This window comes from Amblyomma mixtum, chromosome 3 (assembly GCF_055824585.1).
Source record: "Amblyomma mixtum isolate Tamu chromosome 3, ASM5582458v1, whole genome shotgun sequence".
Lineage (NCBI taxonomy): Eukaryota > Metazoa > Arthropoda > Arachnida > Ixodida > Ixodidae > Amblyomma > Amblyomma mixtum.
In genome coordinates, this window is record NC_143014.1 from 341409668 (window position 1) to 341423714 (window position 14047).

The 14047-nt window shown below is 46.5% G+C and overlaps 1 protein-coding gene across 1 annotated transcript in view; it reads left to right on the forward strand.

Annotated features, from left to right (window-relative positions):
* Nucleotides 1-298: 298 nt before the first annotated feature.
* Nucleotides 299-14047, forward strand: part of LOC149356147 (uncharacterized) — an 86592-nt gene continuing 72843 nt past the window's right edge. The window contains exon 1 of the mRNA XM_089577750.1: nucleotides 299-411. The gene's annotated coding sequence lies outside the window, so the exon portion shown is untranslated. The remainder of the gene's footprint in view (nucleotides 412-14047) is intronic.

Sequence of the window (14047 nt, forward strand, 5' to 3'; positions counted from 1 at the left end):
AAATCGGGGCCAATTTGTCCCCTGCTTTCTAGATACGGCGAAGCTCTCCTACAAGCGAAGCGCGCGGAGGGACAACCGACTAGCGAGAGAGCTCATTCGTGAAAACGCGAAGTCGTGTCGGCTGTTCCACGGCAAAACAAGAATAATTCCCTTGAGACGCCTGCAGGCTCGCCGAGCTAAGGCAGGAGGGGGTGTCATGCCGGCGTCTCTGGGGGCAACGCGTGTTCTGCGGGCGCCGCCAATCAATGGGCCAATCAGAGACGGCGACTGGCGTGACGCCCCGACGGCTCGAACGCGCTCGACGCGCGCGTGCTGCTGTTCGCCAGCGTCGAGAATACGTTGTTCGTGACAACGCTCGCCTTGGTGGCCTGCAAGGCGAGCACACGTTCGAGAGGAAGCAAAGATGACAGGGTAAGACGTACTTGCCTGGCTACGTTTGCAGACAGCTTGCCAAGCTACATTCTTCAGCGTGCGCAACCTTTGAGTTACTGATGCATGCAGCGCTGTTGGACGTGACTTCCAGTTTGTTGGCAGTACAAGAACGCCCTCACAAAAAATCCTAAGCGTGCCAATGTTTACCTGTTGTAGTGCCTCTCGGATAGTCAGCTTTACCGTTAGTTGACTAGCAAAATCGGCACTCAATCCGCATGCAATTCAGAGCTTTTGGAAAGCTGCCGCACGTGTTCTGGCCAATGAGCGGGCTGCCGCGTTTAGCGATCCAGGTTCTTTGTGTAGACTAGTGCGACGCATTCTATCCAATGTGATGAACAGTGTGTCCGTAGAAGTTTCCAGTAAACCTGCCTAAGATCGGGCTACCTGTATACACGGCCGCAATGCTGCGTAACAGGCGGCACGTTGCGGTACTATCTGCTAATCGTGTACTTGAGGTCATCCTGCGGTACATGTATGATCATGAAGTTACTTTCCGCCTTATCTTTAGTGGAGAGAAGCAAACAGGACGATTGCCTAAAACGGGGCTGCAAGGTGCCGCCTGAATGCTGCTTCATCTCCCAGTGAGCACAGCCTGAAATACTATTAGCTTGAGCGACGAAACCCCGTTTCAGGTGAACTCACTGGTATTCTAATAATAATTTCCGGCGCAAACATTCATTCTTTCGGAGTGGAGCACAGCGTCACGTTCGCGAAAGTGAGGTACGTGCTCAGAAAATAGCATACTGAGAGAATGAATCACGACTGTAAAACATCGTCCGCAATCATGGCCTTCTGTGCGTCTTCCTGCTATTCACAATAGACGTACTTTCAAAGAGACTGGCAGAACGAATGTTATATTGTTGGCGCCTTAAAACCACATAAAAAACTATACAGCTTATTTGGACTGCGAAGTTTCAAACCACAGCAGTAGTACGCTCCAAATTCCAGCGCAACGTACACGAGGCAGCTGGAAGAACCGAGCTTACACAAAGATATGTGTCGTATGCACTGATATTTTACGTGTTCACCTCTTTTTTTTTCATTCTTTTCTAACTGCACTGCGGCCGTGTTATGAAAATATTCATTGTCAGTTGGCTATCTATGGGCTCTTTCAGTATAGTAGAAACAGTCCGGTGCTAGTAGAAACAGGGCAGTAGAAACAGGGCAGCGCACTAAAAGTACAAATTGAAGGCGTGTTTAACACCTTGCAGCCTGCAACCTGTAGCTTCCAATTTGGCTGCGTTTCCTAGCGCTTTTTGTACCGTCCAACGTTCTACTTAATAGTAAAGTACATCGTTATCCCATTCTCTGAGTTGTGACTGCCAATATGTGGATGTGATTTTGACGAAATTTACAACAGTTTTTAACATTCGTCACCGTTAATACCACCGTCGTCAGTCCGGTTACACTGAATGCCGCAAAAGGCCCACCGATCTCCGCTAGTCACATCTGCCATCTAGACTGAGAATGCGCGCCGTTGCCTCCTCTTCTTATGTTCTCTTGCCATCCAATCTGTTACCCTCAGGGACCATCGGTTGTTACTTCTCACTCGCAAACAGGTTCCAATATTTTGCTGGCTATCGCAAAATGTTCTTGCCTTCCCAGTCTATGCAAAAGGGTTTATAGCGTAAACAAAGACACGGACCAGAGAGACGGCATATACATAAGCGCTAGCTGCCAACTCCAGCTCAACTTGTGTGTGTGTTTCGTCTCTCTTGTCCGTGTCTTTGTTTGCGCTATAGCATTTCTACTTCAAGTGGAACGACTAACTCGCCCAACAGGAGGTTTTAATGCAGTCTATGCAACTTCAGTTTTCTTCATAATAAGAGATAGTTATATGATATGATTACAGTGCTTACGTTATCGTATACCGTGTTACTGTCCTTTCCTGTAAGCGGTGAGAAATTTTAGAAGGCATTTAGCACAGCGTCTCTCCAGTTTAAAACTACTGTAAGGCGAAAAGTTCACGGATATATTAGAAACATGAATGGGGTGATTTTTTTTCAATTTTTCAGATTTTATTTCGAGAACTATGAGAGATCTCTCGGTGTGATCTGTTGAGCTGGGTTCTACAGCAAGGCGGACATTTAAAACCTAATTTAGGTCAATTATAAAACCTTTCATTAACTGAAATTAACGAATAAGTTTCTTTTATGAATTTAGAAAGCAAGGGTATTTGACGAAATTGATTGATGTCAACACAGGTCAGCTGCGTTTCGAAATTTTCTTAATCGACGTTGTGCAACGAAATATCGAACGTCGCAAATACTCATTGAAAGCTCGTTGAGTTGGCTTTCTCGCATTGCATCTTTATAAGAGGCCTATCGCACTCCATATGCGCCAAATACATGGGCAGTTGGTCTATTTGATGATGTAGAAGTTAAACTGATATCAGCAATAATGCCATCCGCTGCGTCGTCACTTTATAGTTAGGTAATGCAGGAAAGGCAATGTCAAATGCGTATTTTTCACATTCGGTATTTCGAACCACACTGCCGATTAAGAAAATTAAAAACACGGCTCACCTTGCACGTTGACGGCCATCAATTTCGCAATATAACCTTGCCCCTTAGAATCAAAAATAAAAAAATATAAATTAATTTAGGTTAATTAATCGCCTAATTACAATCCATTTGAGGTACATAATATTAGGTACAGGGCGTGTTTCTCTGTAGGCGTCTGATTCCCTCGCTCGTCGCGGCGCTGATGATACCAGGTCTGGTTACTGCCGACGCCAGGGGATTCCCCTCTTGCTCTGCGAGCGCATTGGTGGATGTAGAAAAAAAGGTCTATGAAACTAATATAAAGGAATTCGGTTAAATTACAGGATACAAATTGTAATCAACACCAAGACATTAATATTTGGAGTAAACTAACATCGGGCTAGCTGGTGATGTGACGTGAGATTGACAAACAGCAGAGTGGAAGATTTCGGATGCAATCTTTGGTAGACTATTTTAACGAGATGGAAGGGCAGTTTCTTTCGTCTGGCCTCGTTTTCTGATCAGGCCAACTCGGAGATCGAGAATTGCCTTAAACCGTTCTTTTATGACAGTGTGAAGAAAGAGGAGCACCGCTAAAGTCGCCTTGTGAAAAAAATAAGGATCTGCCAGTCGCATATCACGTTCTTGTTTACCAAAGCGCATAACGACGATATTATTTGAAGGGAAGTACTTCCTATTAGTGTCAAATCAAATGCGAGCATAAGAGCACAAAAAATTCGGGAATCACTTAAGCTACACCTTAAGTGCATGACACAATAGCTTTTTAGGTATAGTGGGCATCGCGATTACTTGATATAATTAAGGACACGAGTAAAACGCATATCTAAAACATGTAGTTACATTACTCAGAACAGTGCGAGGCGAACACAAAGAATGCGTGGCAAACAAAGGCCGCGACTGACTGCAATGCTGCCAGGAAAGAAAAATTGTCCGTGCTTTAGCTCTTGTTAAACCTGGAGGATTGCGAAAGCAACTTCTGCGCATAGCCATATATTGTTGCGTGAGCTACATTGCCCACAGTCTCGCTGTTCGTGTACTCTTACACTACCATACTGCGCATGCGCGAGGAGCAAGTGACGTCACTACGCCCAGCTGGTGTGCCTCGCCGCGCGCCCTCGCCTTCCTTTCCTTAAAATGATCGGAGTGTAAAACGTTGACAATGCCAATGAACACAATGAACACCGACGGCCCATGGCTTCAGCGCCGCGTTTCTGGCACAACGTTGTGAATGCCTGCAGTTCACATCTCTCTCTCTCATCACCCCCCGCACCTATAAGCACGATTCAGGCGTCCACTGACCCAGGGAGCCATTATGCGCATTTCCTTTCCTTAAAATGATCGGAGTGTAAAACATGCTCTACGGCAACGCCGATCAACACAACGAACGCCGACGGCTGATGGCTTGAGCGCCGCGTTTCTGGCACAACGTTGTCAATGCCTGCAGTTCACATCTCTCTCTCATCACCCCTCGTACCTATAAGCACGATTCAGGCGTCCACTGACCCAGGGAGCCATTATGCGCACTTCCTTTCCTTAAAATGACCGGAGTCTAAAACATGCTCAACAGCAACGCCAATGAACACAACGAACGCCGACGGCTGATGGCTTCAGCGCCGCGTTTCTGGCGCAACGCTGTCAATGCCAACACATGCAGCACACACCTGTCACTACCGCCACTTGGTTAAATCATGGTTGAGGTGTCCACTGTTCCAAGAGGGGTAGTTATGCATCTTCCCTCTGGTTCAGGTGTCCACCGAGATGTGGACACCTCGCCCTCACCTCGCGCTATACGTATATTCTGGCATAGCAGAGCTAAGCCACTGCCAATTTTATATACACCACAAACCATGCAGATGGCGATGCGCAATCGCTGCTGCGCAGCAGAGAGGGAGAGAGAGAGAGGGGGAGACTGTCGGCGAGGCGATGGAGAGCGCGCGGCGGCGGCTCCGGCGCGCCAGCTGTGCGCCGTGTGACTCACCCACTCCTCGCGCTTACGCAGCTTGGCCTTTCTAGAGCTCCACGAAATGGCTCGTCGACTAGCGTAGTGTTGCTTTCTCAACAAAACTTATTCATTCAGACAAGATAACTGTGCGCGCTCGGCACGAACATAACTGGGACGGCAGCGCGCAGCGGCCCTGACTCGCCATTCACTGTGTTGCCGACAGCGACGGTGGTACTAGAGCTTTGGCGCAGCATCGCTACGCGGGCGACTTAATTCTTGTGGCCACCGCATGCCCGCACACCGGCTCGCCGTGGCCTGGGGACCGGGACCAGAACTGACGACTGCGGGAGCGATGTGACAGCGTCAAATACCTGTAGAAGATTTCTTTAACATTTTGACATTTTGGTGCATTGTGATTAGGTTAGGTCTAGACTAGAGAGCACAATTCAATTCATAGTCATAGCGGCCAGTTTATTCGTACCGGCAGCTATTATTTTCAGGGCTCATTCTTGTGTTAGCCATTTTGTTCGTGTGTTAGGTAACGATTTTACGACGATAGTTATTCCTTTCCTAGGGGATCGACATTTGCAGTAGGCAAAATTTATTTTGAACGCGTGTTTGCAAATGGTGTTTTGAGCCTGTACATATCTAATCATTTTGTGGTAGCAATAATCGAGTGGTTATGAGACGATGAAGCAAATGAAGGTTACATGCAGAGAGTTTCTTTCTTTCTTCCCTCCTTTCTTTCTTCCTTTCTTTCCTTCTTTCTTTCTTTCTTTCATTCTTTCCTTCTTCCTTCCTTTCTTTCTTTGTTGTTTAGACATTTGCCTAAGAGGGGGCTGACGCTAAAGGCTCAGTGTCGCCTGACGAGGCCTCAGCCCCCTCTTACATGATAACAAGCATAAAAACACAACAGTTTGACAGGCCGGTGCACAACAGTCTTCAATAAGGACATGTAATCAAAATAAATATATGCACAAATATACCCGGAGTATACAAAAAAATACACAGAAATACATTCTCAAAAGGACGAAGGCACTGAACAAGTTGCAGCATAGATAAATAAAGAGCAAATACATATGTAGCATAACACAGCACATTGATCTCATGTGTTTCCTCACTCTTTTTCAACAGCTCAGAAACTAGGCCACATTTCTTTGTTTCCTAGGAAACTAAGAAATTAGGCCATGAAGAAGCAGAGTGGATACATGCACAGATCACACATTTCAAGCATAAATGTGCATTCAAACGAACAGAAAAAAAACCTCTGGTTGCTAAAAAAATGCTCTACAACATGCATTGGACGGAGAGAATTTTAATGAGGAATAAGGAGCCTCGCTACACAAACTCTTTTACCATCATTCTTGAAGGTTGAAAAAGGTTTATTATAATTTATAGAGATATCTGTTCTGATGAGCATTTTGGTAATCTGGGAAGATATTGTTTATCGGCCATAACTTGTTCTCACCATTGGCATCTCTATATTGGGATCTCTGATAGCATACAAGCTTACTGAATCTGCGGGTTTGGCGTGCAAACAATTCTTATGTATCCGTTGCAGCAACTTACAGTAATACACCTTTTCAGCCATTTGTACAATGTATTCGATAAAAAGTGGGTGTGTTCTTAGTTTTCCTTTTATTTCATAATAATTTTCGCATATGCGTAAGACTTTCTTCCGTAAGATAATTAACTGTTTGTAATTGGAATCAGTTGCTGTTCCCCAAGCTAAAACACTATAGCTTATTCTAGAATAGAACGGAGAGTAATATAACGTCAGCTTTAACCAAGATGGAAGTAAGCGCTGAATTCTGTATACACAAGCAATAACCCGTGATAAGTCGGACTTATGTTAACTGTGGGGGGTTGGTGAATTTGATGGAAACGTAGTTCGAATCTGGAGAGGAGACGAAAGGCGCAGATTGTGAGGGCAGATGTTGCGCATTAAGTGGACGACTGGACAGGCTTGACCAAGAAAGCGCCACATTAGCTTCACTTGCTGATGCCCTAGAAAGCAAGCTGTAGGTTGAAGAGGCAGGAAATCGAAACTTCATGAGCAGCTTGCTCAAATGAATGCAAAAATGGCTGCCACCACCATAGAAAACCACAGTGGTGGATACTGCAGCGGTGGGTGGGGCCTGCACTGGCGTTGGTAGCGATCAGAAGGTAGGTCAAGCAGGTATGGAGGGCTATAAAGTCTGGAGGCGATGGAGAGGAAGGAGCCAAGGTAAATCCCAGAAATGAGGTCACAGTCAGAGCCAACAGGGGGGCAGACAAAGCGCGTCAGTGAAAACAGGAAGCATAAACATGAGAGAGTACCCAGGTGCTTATCGCTGGCGACTCAAACACGAGAGGTGCACAGGAGCTATAATGTAGCGGGTAGCGGGAGACAGACAAGTTGCACTCGCGACTTGGCCAGGGAGGACAATGAATGCCGTGCTAAGGGAAACGAAAAGCAAACTCCCGGGGAGTGTTGCGGGCCGCAGTTTGGTAGTGGTAGCGGCGGGACGGAATGGTGTCCTTAATGGTGACGCCGCACATGTAGTGAAAAGATTAGCTCTGGGAGTTGACGATATACGCGTAAAGGTAACAGCACAGCAGCTGCAGATTGTGGTGTACAGAGTACCGGAAATGCTGTGAAAAAACGGAGAAGTTGACCAGGAAGTGGTGACTGTTACAGGTGCACTCAAGATGAATCTCAACTCGTATTTTTACCACTGGAACTCGATCTACACGTTCCGAGCGTTCTTAGAAACCTTTAATTATTGCCCTGTGCGGTCGATCACCTTAATTTAAATCTGTTTAAACGTCCCGGCTCCCGCTTTTTTTTTTTTATTCCCCCCAGACGGTGGGAGGAGTCGACCAACCTTTCAGCCAGTCCCGTGGCGGCTTGTCCCTCTGCCACCGGCGGAGTGATACGTAGTGATCGGCGAATGCAAAGAGTACGCGCGTATTTTTATTTCGGTGGGCCTAATTTGCAGCTATGTAGTCTGTGACTGGATAAGTTTATTCACGGAAACCTAAAAACAAATTAAAATCGAAAGCAAAGCCGCCACACGACTGCCTGAAAGGCACTCCATGCGTTGGTTGACTCCTCCCACCGTCTCAGGGGAAGTAAAAAAAAGTCGAGAGCCGGTCGTCAATCTGATTTAATTAGGGAAATCGGCCGCACAGGGAAATAAATCGCAGTTTCTAAGAATGCTCGGGACGTGTACATCGAGTTCCCGGGGGCAAAAAGACGAGTTCAGATTCCTCTTCAGTGCTCCTTTAATAGAGATTTAAGGCGGTTAAGCATCGAGAAAAGTTTCCAACGGTAGAAATAAACAGGGAAGTGCTTGGAGATGGCCTGAACAGAGGATTTGAACGAGACTGCATCCATTTTAGTGGAAGAAAAGGCTGGCGCCTGGCGGGCGCCAGCCTTTCTCTGATAAAAGAGGGAACGCAAAAGACAAAAAGGGAATGCAAAATTAAATGACGAAGAAATAGCGCTTATAGCAGCAAGCATTAAAAAAGCAGTATAAAAACGCCACATGGGTTAGGATGTTTATAAGTTAGAACTCATCAGTACGAAAATGAAACAAGTAGAAGTGACAAACCGATGGAAAGGAAAGAGGAAAGAAAAGGAAAGGAAAGAGGCACAAAGCTGATGGAATAAGGAAATTAAGAAGGTCATCGAACAATGACTGGCGACTTCAAGGAAACAGATAGAGGTAAAGAAGGCGCAGTTCTCTAAAGAGGAAATAGACCAAAAAAGGAAATCATATCGACAAAAGAAACTGAAAGTACGGGTTGTCGTCTAGGGTAAATTAAGCAGCCCATTATTCGCTGGAGGCTGAAGTTCGCGCTGCAACTACAGCCGGGCCGAGAAAATTCTGGAAGTACAAGCTGGCTGGGTAAAAAGAATCAAACCGCAGGAACGGATTCAAGATGCTGAGGGAAAATGGTTGGATGTGGACGAGATAGTGAACTACATTACATCACTTACAGCTTAGTCATTTGGGAGCGACAATAGGCCCATCTTCCCAAATCAGAGCAACAAAGGACAGCACATTAAAATGAAGCTTAGACTTGGCGTATCGTTTGGAAAAAATACGGAGAACACTTAAAACGGCTTACGTCCTGTGAAGGCCGCGAAAGCATGAGGGTCTCATCGTGATTTTATATGCGCTCGGTTGGAATCCTTCTCGTGGGCTAGCCTCCAGCGTGACTAGCAGCTGCATGCTATGTCCAACTAAATATTGTATGACACCATCCGGCACGCTGTACGACCAACAATTGCGGCACAGTTGCGAAAAAAAAAGAGGGGGAAAGGCACATCACCAAAGGTACATATGTCGCCAATTTCGATACAGGCCGCCGCGGTGGCTCAGTGGTTATGGCGCTCGGCTGCTGACCCGAAAGACGCGTGTTCGATACCGGGCGCGGCGTTCGCATTTCGATGGAGGCGAAATTCTAGAGGCCCGTGTACTGTGCGATGTCAGTGCACGTTCAAGATCCCCAGGTGGTCGAAATTTCCGGAGCCCTTCACTACGGCGTCCCTCATAGCCTGAGCTGCTTTGGGACTTTAAACCCTCACAAACCAAACGAGACAAAAACAGTTTCGATACGAAAGTCTATAAAACTAGCGTCGCATAGACGTCCGCCAGTTATGCCGTACGAGCAAATGGCGCGTCGGAGGCGACGGGAGCTGAGCAGGGCAGGGGGCTGCCAGTGGCATCTGTTGTGCGTGCCGCCATCGCCCTCGCTGCTTCGTTGGCTACACGACGGCTGTGGCGACGCCATCCTTTTGGGATCATATCTCGACCTTAACAACGACGGCCGCCGACGGAACTACTTCGTTCAATGGGGCTAGTAAGGCTTTCGTCTTAAAAGAAGTAAATATTCAACAGACGAATTTCCAACCAAACTGATTAATGGACTTCGTCCAAGAAGCAAGGAAAGCTTCTTAAAAGGATTGGAAACAGTCAGAACAAATAAGCAAATTCCGGACTGCTGGTAATAGAGTAAAATGAATTCGATTTATAAACAGAAAGGAGTTAGGATTCATACCAAATCGATCGGACCAATTATGATAACATCTGCTATATACAGGCAGGCAATGCAGGTGGTGAAATTAAAGAGCAGCCATAGATAGAAACTAATAAGATACTCGAAGTTCAGGACGGGTTCAGAAGTGGAAGGCGCTTAGATCATAGTCTGTTCGTGCTTACCCTGTGCGTAAGGTGCTTCAGAACTTAGAACAAGGTGCGGCACCTTTATTCGCGCTCCTTTCGTTATGTCAGAATGGACGAAATAGCACAGTAAAAAGTTTTGCTTGGGTAGAAAGAGCTACAGAGAAGAAAACACGCCTTTGTATTCACCCTTCTTGGACATAAGAGGTGCATACGACAATGTGAGCAGAGAATTCTTGTGGAGCATACTGAAAGATGAATTGGTCATCAGATATTTCATTTCCTGCAGGAAATATACCGAGAATATAAAGTTGAAATTACATGGGAAGGGATAAGAGCTAGGAAAACTGTCGAAGTACTCAAAGGATTAAGACAAGGTTGTCCTCTGTCACAGCTGCTGCTTATGCTTTATATGATAAATAAGGGAAGAAGGCTACATGAAAGTTATCTGGGTTACAATATTATAAGGTTATAATGAGACCAGCGGCTCCTCGGCCTAATGTATGTAGGGAATATTCTACTGTTAGCAGATAACGAGAAGATTTGCAAACATAGGTTTATTCTTGTGGAGACGAAGGAGGCGCTCTAGGGTGAAGTTTAAGGGCAATTAAAGGTGCACTGAAGAGGAAACTCAAGTCGTCTTTTTGCCGCGGGAACTCAATCTACACGTTCCCAGCATTTGAAGAAACTTAATTTATTGCCAGCTGTTCGGCCGATTTCCCTAATTAAATCAGGTTAACGACCGGCTCCCGCCTGTTCCCCCCCCCCCCCCGCATACGGTGGGAGGAGTCAACCAACGCATGGAGTGCCTTTCAGGCAGTCGCGTCGCGACTTTGCTTTCGCTTTTATTTTGTTTCTTTTAGGTTTCGGTGAATAAATAGGTCCAGTCAGAGACTACAAAGCTGCAAATTAGGCCTACGGAAATAAAATACGCGTGGACTCTTTGCTTTCGCCTATCACTACGTATCAATCCGCCGATGGCAGAGTGGCAAGCCGCCACAGGACTGGGTGAAAGGTTTGTCGACTCCTCCCACCGTTTGCGGGGAATTTAAAAAAAAAGGCGGGAGCCCGACGTTAATCCCAATTAAATCAGGAAAATCGACCACACAGGGCAATGAAACTAGCCCCTCACCGCACTTTTCTAGAATAATTCGAAGTTTCCAAGAACACTCGGAACGTGTAGATCAAGTTCTAGCGGTGAAAATACGAGTTCAGATTCCTCTTAAGTGCATTTTAAGCCATGTCTGATGATTTTCAACAATTCTACTGATCAGATGCTTAGACTACAAGACAATTATATACCCAAAGAGGCTGAATACAAATATCTAGTGCTATAGTTTAACGAAGCTCAGATATACACGTAAAAGCACGAGCAGATTGTTAGGGCGAAAGGGCGAAGAGATGCTTAGATAACGAAACATTGGGCATTATGCGGTTACAAGTATGAAGTACTGATATCTATTTGGAAGGCAATAATGGTGTCAGCGCTTACTTTCGCGAATGTGGTTTTGTTCCTAAGGGCAGAAGTTCAGTCGAGATCAGAAATAAATCTGAAATCTGTTGGAAGTTTGGCACTAGATGCCCAAGGCACAACCAGAAACGAAGCAGTAGAAGGTGGTATGGGCTAGACATCCCCTAAAACACGAGAAGGTCAGGTTATAATATTTCATTAAGAGCATCTGAGGAAACTTGACAATAACAGGTGGGCACCTAAGGTATAAAAGTAGTTATATACAAAGAAAATTGGCTCAGAGTGGCGGAAAGGGGCTAGAAAATTCATAGGGATGTCGATGCAGGCACAGTCTCTCTGAGTCAGTTTCTCTGAGGCCCTAGGGTTTAAAGATAAGAATGGTGATGTGAATGAATATGCCGTGGACGTTAGCAAAAATCGATTTGAAGATTTGTGGCTCAAAAGCGGAGATATCACGTAAGGTTAAAAATGAAAGAGTGAAAATGTATTTAAAGAAAATAGGGAATTTACAGATCGATTTATTATGCCGTTAAAGAAACTTAGAGAAGAAAAGCGGAGCATGGTGGCGACTTTGACCAGCCTGTTTCAAAGAAGACGCTCCTATCTATCATCTATCCATTAATCCATCCAGTCCTGGCGGGCGCCTCATGCGAGTGCCACTAAGGCAATCAATTGTGCCCACCTGGCACGCTAGCTTATCGACGCGGCAGATTCTTTTCCACTGGCAGCCAACGCCGACGACGCCGGAGTTTCTGCACAGTGGAGCCCTTAAGACTGCCGCTGTAAGCTATCGTGTCCTGGAGAATCACAAAGTGAACAAGGGAGGGGAAAGCCTCAGGGTGCTTGCCAGCGTTTCGACAAAAACGGACTTTTATTTGTCTGTGCCCATACGAAGACAAGCCCGCATGTGGAAACGCTCGTATGCACCCTGAGGCTCTTCCCTCCCTTGTTCACTTTGTGACTATCTAGAGCCATGTGACCAGCTTCTCTCTACCATGCATGTCCTGGAGAAAGTATGCAGCCAGTTAAATCAAAACTTCGAGAAAGCAGCCCTTATTTAGACACTGAAGTGCAGTTAGACACTGAAGTGCACCGTAGCACTGTTTTGATTTTACGTTTAACTTACGTTATAAAAGGCGTTGCTTGAAGCTGTCTCAAGAAGCGCATCTATGTGTTCGTAGGAAAGCTGGCTTCAACGGTGGCGGCAATCCTAAAGGCTGTTGAGTAAAAAAAGGAGTATACTATGCCCAAAGGGCTGCGTAACAAACGACCTGAGTGAACTAATGCGCGTATCGAACGGAACGTTGATTGTTTTCCGTGTGGTGTGGTCTTGTAGCCTTTCTTCAGCTTCTTCCACTTTCCTTGAAGCCAATGTACAGGCGCGGCCAGAATAATACGGAGCACGCGAAAGGCGGCCAAGCTAGCAGAAACTGCATCTAAGCGCCACCTATCAGCACAACAAAGACACCCCTGGCTATCCGCGCGCAGCGAGAGTGCCTGCCGCCGAACCCCCCTCTTTATTGCAACCCTGCCGTTATCACTGTTGGAAAGATGCTGAGCTGGTTCGGGCAACACCGCCAGGTGCTGCCTTCACCCAGGCGTGCTCACTTCAGCCTCGGTGGCCGCGCGGACTGAAGGGCCGAGATAACACGTAATGCCAAAACGGCCGTCTTGCGTCCATGTACCGCGCACGCCGCTCCTCGATGCGAGAAACGGGGCAACGAAGCGCATGGCGCTGTCAGCAGAGTATCAGTCGATCATGAAGCAAGGGACTGCATGATATGTGCTGTGATGTTGATAGGCCTGCAGAAAAAGTGGGTCCGTGCTACCGGCGCCATCTCGCAGCGTCCAAATTAAGATAGTTCCTGTCGCCGCTGCTAGGCAGCGCGCGTAAGCACGTTTTCGCTGCTCCGCGACCCTTCCTGTGCTCCGTATTATTCTGGCCGCACCTGTACGTGGGCCGGCACGGTGGGTCTTCCTGCACAGAGGCAGCCTTTACCTCTGCTACAGGGATCAAATATTTCTTTACCTTCGTGTGCAACTAAACGTGACCATGCGCGGCGAAAGACGCAGTAGTGATGGGCTCTTGACTAACTTCGACCTCCTGGGTTCTTTAACACGAATGCAATCACATAGCACATCGGCGTTTTTGCACTCCTGCCCATGAAATGCAGCCGCCGCGGCAAGGATTCCACGCGACCTCGTTCTCCACCAGCAACTTACCGCTATATAGATCATGTTTGTTATTAAGGCGGAAGCCTTTAATGTCTCATTGTTGTAAGCAGAAGTTGTCGACAGAAATGTCACGCTTTTCAATTGGTCGAAACGGTCGTGACGTCACAGTGCGCGAATTTCAAACGGAGCCTATTGTACTTTGGCTACTAACCATACAACCAATTAAAGGAATCGTATAGTGATGCTCCAAGTTAGTGGGACTTACTTAACCAATTAGCGTAATTAACGTTTCTAGTCAGACCACATAAATAAATAAAACCGAGTAGGAAATTGGCCGAGCTCGGGAATCGAA